The sequence below is a fragment of the Perissodus microlepis genome, chromosome 11 (genome assembly GCF_051167445.1).
Source record: "Perissodus microlepis isolate ML-2025 ecotype Zambia chromosome 11, ASM5116744v1, whole genome shotgun sequence".
Lineage (NCBI taxonomy): Eukaryota > Metazoa > Chordata > Actinopteri > Cichliformes > Cichlidae > Perissodus > Perissodus microlepis.
The window spans coordinates 33,400,741-33,420,718 of NC_140471.1; the positions used below are offsets into that span (position 1 = coordinate 33,400,741).

Below are 19,978 nucleotides of genomic sequence, written 5' to 3' on the forward strand. Positions count from 1 at the left end.
CTCTACTGTTCTACCTAAATCCTCCACAACAACCATCACCTCAGTCTCACTGCAGCACAAATCACCTTTTAGCTCGGTGCCAGGACAGGCTTAAATATACAGTAACAAAAATTAAGTGAATGAAATGAATTTCATCTGAGTACAAATGTAACAAGCAGCCACAAATGTGCCCCTTTGTGATGGTGCATGGCCCTTATTTACTGCTAATTTATAAAATCACAGTCGTCAACAAGAATTCCTACAGTGTCTCAACTGTTAGGGGTCTTAGAAAGAAAACAGTATATTATATATATACCTTTACACAAAGCCAAACTGATGTACTGGACAGCTGATATTGGCCTCGCTCAGATATGGCCATATCAGGGTATATCGCATTAGATATGCAACAAATATAAACAATGAGGAAAAATTACCCATTTCTTGCAAATAAATAAATAAGAAATTCAAGAGGAACTGTTTTTTGAAGATCGCCCTCCTTTCACAAAGCATTCCCAAATAGTTGTGGCTGATTTGTTACGTGGCAGACTTTGTCCAAACATAAAATGAGGTCTAGTCCAGAGGTCCAAAAAACTACTAACATTTTTGTTAGTAGTCGTCTTCAGATTTCCATGTGTCCTCTGTTTGCATAGCAACATCTAATCTCGTGCCTGGCAGCTCAAAATGCGTTCTTCAGTTTCAGTTGTTTTGCCAGCTTCCAGATAACCAGATAACGGTAAAAGCAAGGGAAAGAAATATTGAATACAAAAATATTTGCATATTTTAGCTGAGCTAAGACTTGTGCAGCGCTAAGGGACTACAAGAGCTACAGAGCTTCCTGACAAACTACCTGATGTAACTCATTGTTACCACCTGGGGGCAATGCTAAAAACTTGTTGGACAACTGGAACAGGCTTGTGCACGCAACGTAAATCAAAGTGCACAAACACCAAAAACAAAACAATCCACTGGGTTTTATTATGTAAAAAATTATTTTAACTAAGAAAAAGAAACATGAGATATTATATTGCAGTTAGACTGATATTAGCTCACTAATACACTATACAACAACAAACAACCACAATCTTCTAGTAATGAGAATTCGGTTTTTTTTAAAAGTAGCAAATAGGGACTTTTTGTTCTCCAGCTGCACTGCTGTCAAATCCCAGGGGAGTTCAGACCTGGTGCAGACCCAGCTGTTTTTCTGTACCATATGGTAAGAGTCTGTTGGTCACATGAAGTGTAAAAGAGGTAACACAAGAGAAATCTAACAGCTCTGCCATTTCCTGAGTGGATATAAATGAAACTTGTGACTAAAACTTGTTTTTCACACGAGTTTTCCATGCTGAAATAAAAAAGGAATATGTATTTAAAAAGGCCAACCTGCTGTATCTTTCCCATACAGTTTAACAGATTCAACTTTCATTTATGCAGGTATTTGTCTTCTGTTTGTTTTTCTGTGCAGTGGTTCAAAATAAGAACTTTTTGGTTGGGTATTTCAACCATCCATTTCTTAATCTCTAAGAGGTTTTGTGTTGTGTAATCTAACTGACATGGAGCGGATTGATCAGCTGTGGCCTTTTTTGTCAGTTTGGTGAAAAGGTGGCAGCCTGCAATAACTGTACTGTCTACTCTTTTAGGGGCAAATAATAATCCATGCCATTGTCCAAAATTGACTCACCAGACAAGGAGATTAGTGGAAGAAGAAAATCTAAAATCCACCAACCAAGCATATCTTTTCATTCAAAATAGTGAATTACCTATTTTCTATCACATATTAATTTGCTACAGCTGTAGATTGGCAAATGATATCCATTCCCATCCCTTCTCTTAGACTAAGTAGAGTTTCAGTTAGATGATTAGGAAAAAGGTCAGGGTTAGAGAACAGACCTTCTTAGGATACAAGAGGGGTAATGTTTAACTCCCACAAAGTGTGAGTAAATCAGGACAGGGTGTCCACCACCTAGCATGTGAGAAGCTAATCAAAACAGTCATAATGAACTATACTAAGAAGCTCTACCCTGTTAACGGGCACTCTGGTTATGCCCTCGACTTATTTAGGTCACAGTCTGACACACATTTTATTTCCATCTTTTATTCCACCTTTATGGCTTCTCCAGCCAAGACATGATTACTAGCCAGTCAAATCAAGGAATATGATGGGGCTGATCAATTATGGAAAAAAAATCTACTTGCAATTATTTTGGCATGTTCTGAGATCAAGATTAATTAACACCATAGCTGGGTGTTTGACACAATCGTGCATTTGTTGAACTTTTAAGGAAAACTGGCATTTTTTATTTGCTTGTCCTTGCCGGGCTTCTCGAAAACAAAGTGTGTGCGAAGGGCTGAACTGGTTTTTACTACTCTTTGTAACCAAAGCTGATCTAAACCTGCCACATCCTGTAGGGGGATGTGTTTGAGGTTTAACGAAGAGCAAAGGCACATAGCTGTCAAAGAAAGATAAAAAGAAGATGCAAAACAACACATGATTACAAAAAAAACAAACAAAATTTGATAATTGTTTTATCTCAATTGTCTTCTTCTTCATAGTTGTTGGATGCTGCAATTATAAATGGATGTAAATTTTGTTTAAGCTCACATCCCTACACCAGGGCGCAAAGCATCCAAAGGAGAGTGACTGCTGTAGAAAGGAAGATTCTTGATTCAGTGCATGAAAGGTCTACTGTGAGCTGAGTAGATCATCTCAGCCTTGGATATAATAAATGTTGAACAGTTAACATTACCAAACTGCTGCCACACAATGAGAGAAAAGACTTCCAAGCATACTAAGTTTATACAGGGATTGGCAGAGCTGTGAAAACAAGTAAAGGACAGATGCTGCTCTAGCACATTAGCAGCTGCTGTGCATACAGATTTTTACGATTACAGCGATGTGGACGGGTCATTGGCACATGGCAGTGGATCTTTAGAGTCAGTTATACTCATCAGCTGGTCCTGGCCAATCAGCTGAAAACCCACCAATTCTAGTCACCAGCCAATCCAGTGGGTGCATCTCAACACAGGGTACTGCGTAGGTCATAACATGTAGTGCAACTAATCAATATGCAACATCAAAAAGCAATTTATAATTTTAAAGTATTAAAAATATTTTTGACCAATGGACTTTTTCCATCTACTAGTCTGCTTGGCTGCTGAGTCAAAAAGTGAATTTGGATACCGTTTAGGACTGTTTTGGTACATACAGCCACTTGCACAAAATAAACATACATAGGCTTTTATGACATCACATTTTGGGTTGAGTTCAGGGCACTGTGCGGGCTACTCACATTCTTCCAAATACCAAAGTCATCTAACCATTGTTTTGTGAACCTTGTTTTTTGTACACATGCAGGTCATGCTGGAATGTCCAAAAATGTCCTGGTAAACTGAAGCATTAAGATCTCTCTTCACTGGAACCAAAAGGGCCAGCACAAACCCAGAAAAACAACCTCATACCACTATCCCTCCTGCTCCAAGCTTTACACTTGGAATGCTGCAGTAAGGCGGATGTTGTTTTTCTAACATTCACCAAATGCAGACTGCATGATTTGTCAATTCACATAACATGTTTCCACTTTTCAAGAGTCTAGTGGCTGCGTGACTTACATCACTCTGTCAAATGTTTGGCAATGCCTGTTGGCCATGATAACCCATCGCCATCAAGCTCCCAGTGCACAGTTTTTATGCTGATGTTAATACCAGAGGCGGCTAGGAGCACTGCGACTCCTCATTCCTCATTAGAACTTGGCAGTGTTTGATTTTATACACCAGTGGCAATGGGACTGAAAGAAACATATGAATTCAGTGATTAAGAGGTGTAGCCTCACTTTTGCCCATATAATGTAGAATTACCCACCATTGTAGCAGAGACCCTTCTTATCTGCCAAATACAAACTACACCAATCAGAAACAGCTGTTAGGTGAAGTGAAAAGCATATTCATCTTGTTACAATGTAATGTTCTACAGCCCACAATCCAAAGGACTTGCTCTCCTGACAATCAACCAAAATGTGCAACAAAATCCACACAGTTAAAATGTTTCCTCAAATTTGACACTTAAGTCTTTTTATGGCAACATTTTCAGCACTGAAAAAGAAGAGGATACAATTAACAAGAAAAAAAAATTGCCTTGGGTGGGCTGAGTTAATTGCTTACCACCATTTTCTTCCAACTGTTCTCTATGGAGCTGTTCCAGGCTTTACATCATCAGCTCTCCAGGCAGAGAGCGAGCCTATCATCTTCTCAATATTAGATTGAGACATTAGTCACAGTTACAATAAATTAATCTGTTAATTCTGTGATATTAATAAGAATCTTTACTTATTAATAGTACAGAAAGTTAATATTCCACAGGGTTGATTCTTTACTAAGTTTTAGACAAAAGCTGTCACATTTTATTAAACTGTGTGAACTGTAAAGAACCGTTGATAGCATTATCTGCAGTGCAATAACATTACAGGGAGTGCAGAATTATTAGGCAAATGAGTATTTTGTCCACATCATCCTCTTCATGCATGTTGTTTTACTCCAAGCTGTATAGGCTCGAAAGCCTACTACCAATTAAGCATATTAGGTGATGTGCATCTCTGTAATGAGAAGGGGTGTGGTCTAATGACATCAACACCGTATATCAGGTGTGCATAATTATTAGGCAACGTCCTTTCCTTTGGCAAAATGGGTCAAAAGAAGGACTTGACAGGCTCGGAAAAGTCAAAAATAGTGAGATATCTTGCAGAGGGATGCAGCAGTCTCAAAATTGCAAAGCTTCTGAAGCGTGATCATCGAACAATCAAGCGTTTCATTCAAAATAGTCAACAGGGTCGCAAGAAGCGTGTGGAAAAACCAAGGCGCAAAATAACTGCCCATGAACTGAGAAAAGTCAAGCGTGCAGCTGCCAAGATGCCACTTGCCACCAGTTTGGCCATATTTCAGAGCTGCAACATCACTGGAGTGCCCAAAAGCACAAGGTGTGCAATACTCAGAGACATGGCCAAGGTAAGAAAGGCTGAAAGACGACCACCACTGAACAAGACACACAAGCTGAAACGTCAAGACTGGGCCAAGAAATATCTCAAGACTGATTTTTCTAAGGTTTTATGGACTGATGAAATGAGAGTGAGTCTTGATGGGCCAGATGGATGGGCCCGTGGCTGGATTGGTAAAGGGCAGAGAGCTCCAGTCCGACTCAGACGCCAGCAAGGTGGAGGTGGAGTACTGGTTTGGGCTGGTATCATCAAAGATGAGCTTGTGGGGCCTTTTCGGGTTGAGGATGGAGTCAAGCTCAACTCCCAGTCCTACTGCCAGTTTCTGGAAGACACCTTCTTCAAGCAGTGGTACAGGAAGAAGTCTGCATCCTTCAAGAAAAACATGATTTTCATGCAGGACAATGCTCCATCACACGCGTCCAAGTAATAATAATGGATTGGATTTATATAGCGCTTTTCAAGGCACCCAAAGCGCTTTACAATACCACTATTCATTCACTCTCGCATTCACACACTGGTGGAGGCAAGCTACGGTTGTAGCCACAGCTGCCCTGGGGCAGACTGACAGAAGCGAGGCTGCCATATCACTGGCCAACACCAGTAGGCGGTAGGTGAAGTGTCTTGCCCAAGGACACAACGACCAGGACAGAGAGTACGGGGATCGAACCGGCGACCTTCTGGTTACAGATGCGCTTCCCAACCCCCTGAGCCACGGTCGCCACAGCGTGGCTGGCTAGAAAGGGTATAAAAGAAGAAAAACTAATGACATGGCCTCCTTGTTCACCTGATCTGAACCCCATTGAGAACCTGTGGTCCATCATCAAATGTGAGATTTACAAGGAGGGAAAACAGTACACCTCTCTGAACAGTGTCTGGGAGGATGTGGTTACTGCTGCACGCAATGTTGATGGTGAACAAATCAAAACACTGACAGAATCCATGGATGGCAGGCTTTTGAGTGTCCTTGCAAAGAAAGGTGGCTATATTGGTCGCTGATTTGTTTTTGTTTTGTTTTTGAATGTCAGAAATGTATATTTGTGAATGTGGAGATGTTATATTGGTTTCACTGGTAAAAATAAATCATTGAAATGGGTATATATTTGTTTTTTGTTAAGTTGCCTAATAATTATGCACAGTAATAGTCACCTGCACACACAGATATCCCCCTAAAATAGCTAAAACTAAAAACAAACTAAAAACTACTTCCAAAAACATTCAGCTTTGATATTAATGAGTTTTTTGGATTCATTGAGAACATGGTTGTTGTTCAATAATAAAATTATTCCTCAAAAATACAACTTGCCTAATAATTCTGCACTCCCTGTAAAAACAACAGTAACAAATATGCCGAAAGGGGCATACTGATCACCTTATCTCATACCCTGACCAATCTTTTGTGACATTGTGAGGGCAGCCTGCGCAATCAATTGAATTACACAACAAGCGCTAGGACATAACACAGGGGTAACTTCTGTTCAATTTCCTGTAAGGCCCTCACAAAAAGTTAATTTGTTATGGTTCTTTTCAAAATGAGATATGGAAGGAAAAAAATGCAAGACTGAGTAATTAGTCAATTTCCTAATTGCTCATCAAAGTGATGACAATAAGCTAGTAATGAATTTAAACCAGTGGAAATCATACTGTAAATGATACCTGTCCTGTAGATATGAGTTGTTTGAAACGAGAAGCAATAGATTTCTTCTTCTTATCATCAAATGCCCTTTTTCTAAGCCTTTACCCATGACCATGTAACCTTCTGCAACTGGTTTCTTGTTATCTTTATAGCTGGTATGAATTTGATGGACCTTGAGAGAAATGTCAGCCATCAACCAAACATAATTGAGTTTTGATTCATTACCAGTAATAGATCTCATTCCAAGGTCACCACAATATTTTCCATCAGTATGTAGGACATTTCTTTAATCCATGAACACTGCTTGCAGCCTTTCATGCTACTCCGAATAAAAAGGGTCAAAGACCCCCTTTCCACAACACAGCACTTCTTTTCTTTTCTACAGTGGTAAAGTGGAATTCACTAGAATTTGGACCTCCTTTCAGAGAGTTAACAACATAGTGGCTTGCAGTCAAAAGGGCAATCAGTACCCTATGGAGGGAAGAGAAGGCCGGGTTAATTCTTATAAGGAAATAATGACTCAGGGTTTCATCTTTGAGGCTTCTCCAGATTTCCGCAGAGAAGTTATGTCTCTTGCCTTGAAAAGAATTTCACCTCCAAACACCCTTTACGCCACAAAGGAAACTCAATACAGAGCTTTACACCTCATGTTTATCATATTTTACAATCTAGGATCTAAAATAATTCTGGTAAAACAGTCAACAGGACCAGTGATGGAAAAATAAACTGGAACTGAGCGTGGGAGTGACACATGCTCAGAGACATTCCTTCGTAGAAGTGGACCTTTCACCCTTCCTCCAGATCTCCTCTATTTGGCAAATATAAAGACTGGGCCATTTGCTACTCCTTTACACTGTATTGTTTATTGCAAAATCATAAGTTTCTTTAATTTACATTTCAAATTCACAATGTTTATAAATGTAAAAATGTGATACTGTTACAATGCAATCACCTAAGCTTCAAGATCTCAGTTGCTTCCAGTCAATATGAAAAATGGTGGCAAGAAGAAGTAGCCATAAATGCATAGGAGGAAACATAGGTACCTGAAGGTACAGTCACTGCAGGTTGCATCGATGTAGTGTGCAGTTGCAGATGTCGGGCTTTCAGAAGGGCTTGTGGTTATGGCTCACTCACAGTGTAGATTTGATGCAGAAGTATGACTACCTCATTAGACCTCACGGAGTAAAATCTTGGGTTATAACATATTGCTTTCTGAGATTCTACTTTGTTAAATAAATAATCTCTGATCCCATCTCAAACTGCTCCTTCCCCATCTCCTTACTTTGTCTGACTCAGCAACCACTCCAAAGAACGCACACATAAACACCACATGTGGTCTGCTGACTTAGTGAATTTTAGAAAGTTCAGTTGCTTCCTTCATTCCAACATGATTCTGAATTTATTACCATTTTATTGCAGCTGTTTCTAGTAAAAAAGAATTCATATGTTGCTCAAACACCTGCTTTAAATTTTCATTGTCAGGGTGCCATCTGACATTCATGTTCTGTATTCATTTAATGTATTGTGTTATTGTCTCATTTACGGTTAATATAAAATGTTCTATGCATAACATTTATGCATGTGTTTTCTGCAGTTTTGCCCTGAGTCACTTTATACATCTGACTGAATTAATTCAAGTAGCTGATTAGGACTGTTGTGCTTACTTTAAGCACAACAATCTGACTGGAAGAGCAGTTAAAAGGCTCTGCTTACACCAGATCAATGCTATATTCTCCCACGTTAAGCTAATTTGCCTGCAAATTCAGTGGGTCTTATTCAGAGACCAATAAACAAACAGTCATCAGCCGGTCACCTCAGACAGCAATAACATCAAACCACTCCCACATACGCGACATAAAGACAGAAGAACAGCCCACATGCCCACATATTATCTTTTCTACAACCAGTCTGGTGGTTTGACAAATACTCCAAAGCAAAACCTAAACTGTTCAGAGATGCCCACACTGATTTTCTTTACTGACACACATTTTTCATTGCCACAAAAAGAAACCTGAACCTCTGACTGCAATAGGCAGATTTCAACTAAAGTAATGATTCCAGAGTATATTATAAAAAAGCTCTAGTCTAGCCCTGTTATTAATGCTGCTTTATAAATATCACATTTAGTTTTTGTTTGTTTATGACCTTTGGATTCCTGGCTGGGTTAAGTGTGGATTAGATGAACAGGACACACGAGGAAGACACTGAAGAGAAAAAAAAGACACCCTTAATTAAATTGATTAAATTAAATATTTTCCAATCACATTTGTTGCCTCAATAACAGGTTTGAAGTCTCACTCTATACAACATAAAATTCATTTTGTCAATTAAGGTCCCCACTATAGTCAGAAAGGAGAAGGCAATGCTCACTGGACAACAGCTTGTAAATGACAAGTTGTTAGCCAAGTAGTGTCCATGATGTTTGTTTTAAAAAGCTAAGACGGCATCCAAGAACAACTGAACTAGTAACTAAACTGTTCAGTCGACCATGCAGCTGATTTTTCTCGATCATTACTTGGCCTTTTTGGAAGCCACCATATATTTTTCTATGCAGGGAAAACATTGTACATGGAGACCGACAAGTCTGCTAGAATACTCAGTTAATCTGCTGCAAATTTTATTGCAGGTAAGACCAACAAAGTTAGCAAGCAAACGAGTGGATTTGCAGTGAACCTTTAGGTGCCAAAGTTGGATGTCAGACCTTCTCGGTACCCCTTTTTGTTTTAAGTACCACAGACAACCCGTTTGTTCGTTCTCTGAAGTCTTGGCAATTGGGGAAAAAAGACAAAAAGAAAAAACAAACAAACACATTTTAACTGACAAATATAAAAAACAACGTAAAGTTAGACTTTTCTGCAGGATATGTAAGGTTTGGGTAGGTAAGCCTTCAGAGGGTTCTCTGCAATTTTATCTGTGGTAGTATTGGCTGTAGGGGAAAAATTCACAAGAAGCTCCACACGAGGCTCCATAAATATATCATTATATACTCTGTGAGGAACTCTCCAGTCAGTTCCTCCAGCTGTAGAATAACTTCAACATAACCGTTCACAACTGCAGAACTGCATGTCAGGTCCAGCATAGCAGCAAGTAAAACTAGCTCGACAAAAATGTTGGAAGTGGGTTGACAGGCCGTTTAAAAAAAATGAATAAATAAATCTTTAAAAGTATTTGATATATGAAGCTAAAAATTCGCAGCAATCATTATTAATTATCCATATTATCATTATCATCATATCATTATATATCCAAACTTTTGACCATACATTTTGAGGCAAATCTGAGATGGTCAAGCAGAAGAGGAAGCAGGAAATGTGGCGAAGCAAAGCAGGGGAAAGACGTGCAGTGAAGCCTGGGATTAACTATGATTTCAGATTGAAAAACTGGCAATTTTCTTTGGCTCTTTACACCACTTATAGACAAGTCTTGCAATGTTACAGCTCCAAGTAGACTGTAAGACTGTGAAACCTTGAGAAATTCTCGCATTATTGATGGCAGGTCAACACTGCATTTCACATTTTGGTAACAACTCCACCAGGCAATATGAAGCAAAACTGTCATGTCAGAATTCAGTATAAAAAAAGACAGACTGAAAGGCAGTGGCACATTCTCAGCATCTGATAAGGCGTCCATGATGAGTCAGCGCAATGCAAGCAAAATTAACACCGTCCGTTAGCTGGAGATTGCATCATATTTCCACCTTCAGGAGTCGTATTACCATCACAACAGCTGAACTGATTCATCCGTGGACTCTCTTAAGGTTGAACAGAAGGCACTGAGAAAAACAAAGACCTGACTAACTTTGTTTCATTTCTAAAATGACTACAAATGGTTAATATGCAGAATCAATCCAACATATTAATGCACTACTTTTCTATTAATGTTATTGTCATACTAACATCAGTAAAATAACTCAAAGTGAAAGTGATCAGAACTCAAGAACAATGTTATTGATAAACACTCCCAGAGAACAGCTGTTAAAGGTCCCTGCCGGCAGGATATTAGTTTGTGATTTTAATCACACAAAGCTTCCCAGTTTATAAAGTCAACATAAACACTAAATGTGATCTAATTACAATAACAGAAGACTCAGTGTAAACAGAGCTGGAGATAATATACACATTAATATCTTCTCACAGTTTATTTTTATGTGAGTATTAAATATTTACTGTGTAGAAGTTACAGTTACCCAAAGCGATCCACGTTAAAAGAACTAATGGGACAACAGAAAATAAAGCATGAAGTCTATAGTAGTGTTGCAAAAACGGTATTCATAATCAATTTATCTGAGGATTTTTTTCATTATTGAATCATTTGAAATTAAATTAATATATTACAGAGACACAGTGCTTTCACTTGACAAAATCAGCCTTGTTTTCCTGAATTAATGAAAAATTATCTCAGAAATTCCAAGAAAACTATCAAATTTTATTACTCCATTTTTTCTGAATGAACAAGACATGTTAAAATCCCAGAAAGCCTCTAATGCCCTGAAACCTTGATTTCATAAGCAATGAAGAGCAAACCCTTAATACACTTAGGGGTAATTCACTCAAAATTCATCCACAGAGTCTACGTGGTGACCAATCATGTTGGCTCAAGAGACAAAAGGCACAAGTATATCCCAATATTTCAAGAGAAAACTATATTTACAAAAAAAAAAAATCATGTGAGCCATCATTAACAATGAAATCAAGCTTTAAAGTCAACATAAGCTCTTTTAGGATTTTAAGATGTCCTGTTAATTCAGATAGCAAGTGGTTTTTTGTTTTGTTTTTTAATGAAAAGCGCCCTCTTACGCTTCCATAGAAATTAAGAAGCCAAGTAGCAGCCAGGTGCAGCTAATCAAATACAATCAGTCAACAGCAAGAGTGACCAGGGGTTTTGGCAGTTTGTTGGTCTGGGGCATTCTGGTGTGTTTTAACACGCTGCCAAAATCTTCCTAGAAGAAGACCTCAGAGCAAATTCACCTCAAGGTCAGAACGTTCAAACTCAAGAGCTCTTCGGGCCTCATGCATGCATGTAAAATGTTAAGGTTAATAACAGTTACAGTTAGAAAAAGACTGACAGAAAATATGGCTCCTTTGCCAGGAGAAAGTCTTTCTCTCTAAAAAGAACATAGCAGCACAGCTTAGCTTGCCTTTAGGTTGCATGTGAGCAAAGTCCAGACCTCATCTCAACTGAAATGAAGAGAGCTGTGCATTAACAAATGTCCACAAAACTTCAGTTTAGTTCTGCCAAACGTGGTTATACAAGCTACTGAGCCATGGGGTGTACTTAATTTTCACAGGACTACATATCATCCTGTGTAAACGTGTTTGTGAAAAATATGCTTGACTGCATATTAAAGTATAAAATTAATGCCATCCATTACAAGGGCATAGAAGGACTTCTGCCGTTAATGTGGTAGAAATGTATTTGATGCCAAGTTTTTTGAGCTACCCCTGAAATAACTTGGTGAAGCAAACAGCATTTGTGTAAATCAGTGACACCCGACCTGGTAAATTAATAGGCAGTGATTCCGGTAAGTGCTTCTGCAAGTTGCCTTGCATACGTAAACACAACGGCTAGATGTGTGACGCACAGCAGGACATCAAGGACAGCTGTCAAAAAACCATCAATAAATTATACAATCAGCTGCCAGCGGCACTAGTTCAGACAAATGGATAAGACTCCAGCACGCACACCGCATTATTCAAGTAACTTTTTGAAGAAGAAGAATAAATTCAGATTGCATTTGAGAAAAATCTCTTCTTGGCAGATTCAGGCTAAATGATGATGGGCCAGTCTGTCGTAACATTTCAGTTGTACATAGTAGCATGCATAATTAAAGTGACAATGCAACAGCAATAACACCACCACTTGCAACATCATATTTAAAAAGGAAATCGTTTCGCCACCCGCTTTACTCAATCATGCCCTAAACAAGACTTCAGACCTTTTGTCTTTCTTTTTTTTCCTAAACTGCAGAATTTAAGGATTATATCAGTTGGTTTCTTGCTCGGGGACTAGTAAGTTTGTTGAGACTCTTTTTCACACTGCATTTCCCTAATTAATTTTCATACTTATTTCTCTCTGGTCGTTTAAAATAGGACAAGCAGTGACTGTACACTTACACATTCCAGTGTGAGTACTCACATGGAGGAATGTATGGCTGTGCATTCAACAGTAATTATATAGCACAGTTAATTAGAGTGTAGAAGGGAAACACCAGTGCTCAAAAGCTATTAATAAACATGGTAAACACTGATGACTGCAGTATGTTACAGCAGGTATAATAAGAGCATCCTTAGTGTATATCTATCGGTATTCGACTCAAGGAAATACTTCCACAACACTACAAGCCAAGTATTCAGAGAATTTACCAGCTAAGACTGACATTGAATGATGCCTCAGTCTTCAAGTTGTATAAAACCTGATCTTGAAATCTTAAAAGGTGTGCATAATGTAGCATGTGCATTGCATACCAGGAACTGAGAAGAAACAGCAGGAGAGTGCTAGTTGATACTGAGCTTATGCCAGCATTAATAAACCAAACAGTAACAATACAAAATATTTAGCTGTCCCTGAGTCACTGAACTGGACTTCTTCCTGTTGGTGTTTTCTGGAGCATTTTTTATGTAATTATCTGTTAAATGGCGTGTGATAACACCAGTATTATCCAATAAGTTGTGTTTCAGTTTTGTGAAGTGAAATTCTAGTATTTTAATAGTCTGGTACTTAATACTAATTACCTGATATTTATGTGTGTGCATTACATCTGTACACTTTATGCTAGCGGTCCCCAACCTTTTTTGTGCTACGGACCGGTTTATGCCTTTAAGGTGTTGCGGATAAATACAACAAAATAAAACCAGTACTGGTACCCAAAAAAGAAGATTTATTCATAACACACGGGAAAAGACCCAGGGAAACCGAGTTAACGATAAAAATGATTTAAAAAAATAACGATAAAAACCCTGAAAACCATACATTTCACACCTGAGCCTCAACTCTCGCCCGATACCAAGCGACTCGTGGCCCGGGGCTCGGGGACTGCTGCTTTATGGTACCTAACCTTAGCTATTATGTTGAGCTCATGGTCAAATATGTTACCTTTTGCCTCCAAAAACCAACATGGCAGAGACCAAAACTGATGGGTGACATCACAGTGGCTACATTCATCTTTTATATACAGTCTGTGCTCATCACTATAGGGAGAAAACTCTCTCCAAACAGTCTGCTTTTACACAACCAACCACTGCTAAAAAACATTCAGTGTTCTGCATCGACGTAATGTAAAGTGTTTGTGTAAATGTAGATCTTTAAAAATGGAAAAGCCCCGCTGCATGAGTTGCCACTGAAACTAAGTCAGCAATCTGATACAATGATGAAGATCACCATGAAGTAACTTGTTTGGACTCACAGCACGGCTGGTCCGCCATAATTAATGCCATATTGTTTTCCCTTTTAACAGAAGGACATCACAGTTTGTGTTCTTCTCATACCAGAGCTGCAAAAAAAACTGTTGTTTATAAAGCAAAGTAATGGAGTGATTCAACTTAATCGAAAGGGTCTGAGGTGGGACATAGGGGTAAGAAAAGTGTAGCTACGAGATGCACTGCCACCCAAAAGCTTCACAGGTGAATGCTTAAAAAAAAAGAAGAAACTGGTCAAAGTAGTAGCCATATCCCAGTAGATAAACTGGGAGCAGCAGAAATAAACTTTTTGTTTTAAATTTCAAGCTGTCAAAGAAGAGTTGTTCTTTAAACAACCGAACGTGCGCGTACATCTGTGAAGACACAACCTTCCAAACCAGGTATACAGAGTATTTTTAAAACAATCACAAGAACCAGTGCCTAAATGTTTTTACAGCACTCAAGCCCAATAAAAAGGGAAAAAAAATGCAGATGAAATGCCCTCAAACATTTTGTTTTGGTGTCATTGAGGGTCTCCTCACTCTTTGTTATATATAAACCACTAGTATGAATTTTATGTCACAATCGTTTAAAGATGAAACCTACCACCACGCCACTGCGTCCACTTCAATATGTAAACCAGGACAGCTACAGATTACTGGATTTTTAACCTTTAAAAAAAAAAAAGGTTCACTGGCTCCATTTTCCAAGTTATTTAGGTTTTTTATAGCACAAAGACACATAACTACAAGTATTACATGTAGCTACAAGTAAGTACATTTTATCTGAAAGTGTTTCTTTTCTCAAATCCCTTCAAACCTTCAGAGGGTTTGAAACATCACTATAAAAATAAACTTCATCTTTCATAAAGAGGATGTGGCCACTGGACAATGAAATCATAACAGTAAAAACTGTTTCCAATTATTAAGAAAAAACCTATAACCTAAAAATAACTGTAATCTCTCCTGCTGCATTATTTTCCACTGCACGAGTGACTTTTTATGTTTTTCCATTGCGTTCAGCTACGGCTAGGCTTTGCAGACTAAATTCATATTGACATTTTATGTTTCAGTATTTTCAACAAAAGCAACTATGCGAAATGTCACAAACAAAACTCTGGTAAATATCTAGATAATATTTAAACAGTTGGTTTCTTTATTAAACAATTGCTGCAATTTTTAACAACTGTATTAGAACAGATTTGTGGTAGAACAATGGTAGTTTACCCAGTGAAGGGTAAACTACCTCGTTTCAGTCTGTGATAGTTTTTTCTTCCTTCCACTCTGGGGCTGTGTGAGGCACAGATCCACTGATCTTACCGATCTTACCAGGTAGAAAGCCAGCCCCAAGCAGAAAGAAGCACTGACCTGCACAGAAACTGAAGGCATGATCAAGTGTTGACATGGTCAGCAGCAAAACCAATTTAAGTTGTCTACAAGAAATAAATAATATAGTTTAAGTATACAATATATGTAGAATATTTTCCCTGCATCAGCATGAGACTCCACTGGAAAAAACAGGAATTTACTTTGCTAAAAATGAGACATGTTTATCTATAGGTTCCTCAATGGGTTCGTTTGTGATACTCTCTGACTTTGATGACAAAATGTGTTAGTTCAGATTAACCAATAAATTCATTGATGCATCAGCTTTTGTCAACATTATGTAAAATAAGGTCCTACCATCTAGCTTCGTATGTCTTAACTTTTATCCATTTAAAAAAAAGAAAAGAAAAAAAAACACATAATCATTTTAAACACGACTACTGTCTTTCTAGAGCAGGGGTAGGCAACTCCAGGCCTCGAGTGCCGGTTTCCTGCAGGTTTTAGATCCCACCCTGGGTTAACACACCTGAATCAAATGATTAGTTCATTAACAGGCCTCTGGAGAACTTCAAGAAATGCTGAGGACTCATTTAGCCCTTTAAATCAGCTGTGATGGATCATGGACACATCTAAAACCTCCAGGACACCGGCACTCGAGGCCTGGAGTTGCCTACCCCTGTTATAGAGCAACACACTGCAAAATTGCACCATTAGCAGGACTGTCATCTGTGTTACTTTTTACCTGAACTGTTTGCAACTTCTCATCACAGTGTAAGGGATGCTGCAGCCCTGATTAGTAACAGGGAGCTGGATAACATCTGAGACACAGATGTTAACTGGTATTATGAAAAACAGGCAAGATCAGTTTAACTAATGGTATCAGAGTTGAAAAATTTAGTTCAGAGGTTGTGAACTCGTAGCTCTGAACCCACATACAACTCTGCCAGCCTGCAACCCCCAATTCATCTACAGGCAAAATGTTCGATGAACATAACTATAAAAATGACAATGCTAAGTTGAGATACCAACAATCATAAACAGCCCACTGAACAGTAGTCAGGTTTGGTAACATTCTATTTTTATTACAAGGTTCAGACATATTTTGTGGCTCCACACGGAATTTTGTTAGTCAAATAAACTTAAAGGTTGCCGACTCTTGGTCTATTCAACGAATCCATCACAGACCTTCCGAGGGTTCCACAAACCCTCACCGGTTCTCTAGAGGTCCTGGCACATGAAAGTTTTCCGTCACTGGGATGATGAGCGACAGTCTGAGCGTAGATTTGGGGTGGAGTATAGCATTATTCAGCAACCACCAAATTAAAAGCTCAACAAATGGTGTAATTTTGTCACCCAAGGACTTTGGCTTGACTCAGTATGTAATTTAGGAAGAACGGCCCCAACCATGCAGCTTTAGATGTGCACTGGCTTGTAACTCTTAACCACACACATGTATACACACCCACACTAATTATGTGAAACAGAAACCTTTCTAGAAGTCAAGTTGTTAAGCACAGAGGTACTACAAGCTGTTACTATGACACCATGGTGGGTGATGTTCCAACCACATCCTCCCATCGCTTCAGAGAAAGAGTTTAACAAGAAGTGATGGTGTGAAACAAGCCGTCTCGTAAACGCTGGCCTGCTCCTTCGCCACCAACATCTCAGTGCATTACTTGATCAGTCATACCTATCAGGAACAAAAACAAATACCTGCAAGAAAGGATTTCCTTGTAGTCAAGGGCACAGCTTGCTGCGTTCTTGATTTACTGGATGTATTCCTCAGGATATTCAGAGAGAGTTTAGTCACCACGCAAGTGGAACAGTGAATGATTAGCATGTTGCAGTTTTATTTTCCATTCACAGACACATTTACGTATGCAACTTAAATTGGGGTTTTTTTTTTTAAATAATTTTAGCTTTAAAAAGGGAAAATTTGGAAGATAAATTCCACTTTAGTTAGCTTTATTGTTAGTGGGGGTTTTCTCTTAATTCTTTAACCCATTGCTGATTAATAATTTCACTTCCTGTATGAACACAAATCTTTTTACCCAACTAACATCTCCTAATGGTGGCCTACTGTGACATATTTTTTGTCTCCGACTTGTCGTAAGTCGTCTCTGCTGCGATTCACTAGATATTTATTCATCTGCGTACTGTGTTGCTAAGGAAATGCCACAAAACCATTTCAAACTGACCTGAGGTACATTTCACATATTTCATTATGCTTTGTCATGAAGGCTACTGTTATACAATCTGATATGGCGGTTATTGAATTTAGGTCATTGAGCATTTAAGAAGGATTTCTCATCTGCATGGATAGCCTGGCACTGCACCATCATGTGGAAATCTCTACACCAGTTAACTAAAATTGGACAGTTGCATGAAGAGCATCGATCTCTGCCTCTTCTTGAACAAAATGTTCTCAGTTCAATCAAAAATATCTTAGAGAAAAAGTCAGAAATCTTTTCATATCTATTACATTTAAATAAACGTGTCTGAATTCAGGGCATTTCTTAACACGTGCCTTCAGATGTCTCGGGAACTAAGACGGACTCTTGCATAGTGAGAGATTACTTGGAATTTTGCACCATTGATTGATGCCGATATTATCCCCATCAATCATCAGGTAACATCAAAGCTCAGCAGCTACAATTTTCCAAGAATTTGCCTCCTTGCTGAACCCGTTGGCAAAAATGTGAGCACCTGAACCCTGCCCTGCATCCAGAGCAGAGGAACTTTCCTCAGGTATAACATCACAGATCGAAAACTGGGTGCTCATTTTGTGTTAATGCACAATTAGGACACAGACTTCACTCAAAAGCACGCTGCTCTCTGATAGGTGCCTCTGAATAAATTCCTCACATGGCTCATGCATTTTAAATCTGGCAGGCCCCTGAGGAAATAAAATCCCTGGTCTAACAGCTAATTTACTGACCTCTAGAAGCCAAACGTAAACACGTATTTTAATTAAAAAAGCACACATTTCTGAGATCTTTTGGGAGCCATTTTGAGTCTCTGCTAGGTTAACGTTTACCAGGCAGACAGTATAAATAATGTGAAGAACAGAGTAGTGAGCAGTTTGTTCAGTCTAGACAGCATCTCCAGTGCAGTCTTGTGACTCACATTGTGACAACAACCGTAGCAGTGGGAAAATTTACATTACAGAGCTGCTGACATTAGCTAAAGAAAATGTCTTGGGGCTTTCGACATAATGTGCAACGTGAGGAAGTGTCATCATCTTTGATACCCTTAAGCAATATTCCCAACATCTACACCCATGAGGTGACTAAACCAAAAGACAAAGCTTTAGACTGAGAACCAAAATCAAATTACGAACCAGCAGATTAGACCTCTGTATGTGTCAAATGTTTAGTATTTGCATACCTCGCAGAAACATGCACACTTGTGCATTTCAGCAGCCATATTAGTATTCAGAATCAGCACCTGGAACATGTCAAGTCTTGCTCGCAGACTCTCGCTGACCACATGGCTCTCTTCCCAGCAGCATTTTCTTGTGTTACCTTCTACATTATAAATACTATGATAACAGTGTGCAGGACTAATCTTAAAATTGGTGCATAGGTGCAGGATTTTTCTGGCAAAAAACATGCCTTAAGGAACCAGTGACGTTTCTCTTTTTTTGGCGGGGGTGGGCGTTCAAAAGTATGTCGATCATACACAGACATTCAGCATGATGAATTTGATTTATGGTGCATAAGTTGCAGATCATTTCTAATCAGACAAATCAGTGGTTGCTTTACAAATGAATTTACAGATAAAATGTGAGAAGTGGTTGAAAATGCAAACCCAGCCTTCTCAAGCCGCTCTTTGCACAGCTTGAGAAGATTGGCTTTGGTATTTTCTGCTCTACAACTCCTTCCAGTTGGAAACTGTGGCAGCGCTGGTAGTTGGAAGTGGACCAGAGGTGCGCAAGGAGACGACTATAAAGAATAGAATGAAGAAATTCAAATCGGGTATGGCTTTTGTTTTCTACGAGTGGAAGTGCAAAACTTTTTGATTACAACAAGCCACGCAAACAATGCAGGAATGTTCTTCTTGTCAGGCGTTGCTCGACATGCATCCTGACTTTGACAGGAGGAAAACACTGGAGGAGCTGACTGTTTTATGATTCGTAATGTTAAAGCAGTCACACACAAAACACCTCTCTGATTGACAGCCTCAGCAGACTGAGGCAAAATGATTTGTTTGTATTTTGGAAAATGAGGTTCAGTGAATTAACTATCAACTTTTTTTGTTGTTGTTGCTGTGTACCACCAGATGTACTGAAAAATATAACAGGATTAGTAATTAGTGATTTTCAGGTAAGTTTGGAAGCGCTTTGGTGCAAGCCCAAATTCACTAGCTGCCAAGCTGAGGCATGTTTGGTTGAAGTAAGTTCAAGATAGTTCATTGTTATAAAGACATGTTTTTAACCTCAAGCAATGAAAGATGCTCCCAAAGTCAGTAAGTGACACTGAGTAACTACTATGATTACAATAATCTGTCTGATCTGCCATAATCAGACAGCACTAGGGAAACATAAAACATTTTTAGTCGTGCATAACATTTTATTAAGAGCACCAGCTACTATCATTACCCTTCCACTCTCTCATCCCCACTTTACCTCAGTCAGCTTTCATTTACGGGTATTTGTCGTTC

At 38.8% G+C, this 19,978-nt stretch overlaps 1 protein-coding gene across 2 annotated transcripts in view; it reads right to left on the reverse strand.

The window, feature by feature from the left end:
• plcl2 (phospholipase C like 2) overlaps positions 1 to 19,978 on the reverse strand; it is a 43,469-nt gene that overhangs the window by 21,879 nt on the left and 1,612 nt on the right. The gene's annotated exons all lie outside the window — the stretch shown is intronic.